The 1400-nt window shown below is 34.4% G+C and overlaps 1 protein-coding gene across 1 annotated transcript in view; it reads left to right on the forward strand.

Moving 5' to 3' along the window:
* Window positions 1-1400, forward strand: part of MALRD1 (MAM and LDL receptor class A domain containing 1) — a 533295-nt gene that overhangs the window by 54641 nt on the left and 477254 nt on the right.

Consider the following 1400-nt stretch of genomic DNA (forward strand, 5'->3'; position numbering starts at 1 on the left):
AGACTAGAAAAAAGTGGAAAAAGTATAATCTGAACAGAGAGGAGGAGTATTATGGAAATATAAGGGTAATCAACGTCTAAGAGACACACAAAGAGAACTAGGCAAGGTATTAATATTCATTTACAAAATAGAGAAGTAAGGAGAATGAATATTTTTGAAATCGGAATGAAACAGAGCAATGAAGTGCTAGATTGTGTGGAGTGCTCAACGACAGGCTAAGGACATGGGTTTTCCTCCTGGAATCCTGAATGCCCATACCTTAGAACTTTATACATATTTATTGGATCTTTTTTTTTTTTTTCCTAGAGTATGGGAAAAATCTTACTTTTTCAACATTTACTTCAAATGTCAGATACATTCTCTGTCCCTGACCTGTGGTCCTCCTGCTCTGCATCCTCCAATGGCTTCTTAGAGTCTCATGGGCTGACTTTGTCTCTTGCAGTTATATTGTAGAAATTTTTAAAAAGTAGTTGAAAAAATATGCCTTTAAGAAATCAACTATAAAGGAATGTTTTGAATATTCAGCTTCATATAACTTCTATAATTATTTGGCTGCATAGAATTTTATTATTAATATGTCAGTATGTCCCAAACTTCTGTATACTGTGCATTCTGACTATGCATCTGAAATCATGTGTTTCACTTGTAAAAGCAGATGAAGATGAATTAACAGAAGAGTGAATGGACTATAGAAAAAAAGAATGCCACACTTGGTGATAGGATATTTGAATTCCAGCTTCTAACACCGACGTATTATGTTTCCTCCTATATATCCCTTAACTTTCTTGATTCTCAGTTATGTTATTTGTAAAATAATGATCTCCAATGTCCTTTCAACTTTTAAAATCCTATTGTTCTCAATTTATCTAAACAAGCAATGTGAAATGTTTATTCAATAATAAAGGAGAAGAATTTCATTCTCAGAGAGCAATTCTGCTAATTAGGCCTGAAATATTTACGTAACCACAACAATGTTCTGAATTACATGAATATGATTAAGTAATCATAGGAATTAATACAGAACATTTCTATGTCACATAACTCTATTGTGTTTTTTCCTATTTATGTGCCTGTCATTCTTTTAGGATGATCATAAAGGCTTCAAATGTTCCAACTCGATGTACGTGGGGCAATTAACATCCATGTTTATCTAGATAGAGAAGTAGTGCATATAGCTCAAGTTAATTATTTTCTAAAGACACTCCACTGAAAGAGTAAATGAGCTGCCTTGGGGGTCGTTCCTTAGAGTTGTAGAGAGTTAGCAATAGCATCCAGTCATAAGAGGCAAACCTGAAAAAGGAAGAATAGAGAGGAGAAAAAGAATGTTTCTGATTACGGCCTCACCTGTTACAGCTGCCTGACTTGTAATAGACATCAAGGAATGCCTTCTGCCTGGCCGC

Source organism: Pteropus alecto, unplaced genomic scaffold, assembly GCF_000325575.1.
Source record: "Pteropus alecto unplaced genomic scaffold, ASM32557v1 scaffold11, whole genome shotgun sequence".
Lineage (NCBI taxonomy): Eukaryota > Metazoa > Chordata > Mammalia > Chiroptera > Pteropodidae > Pteropus > Pteropus alecto.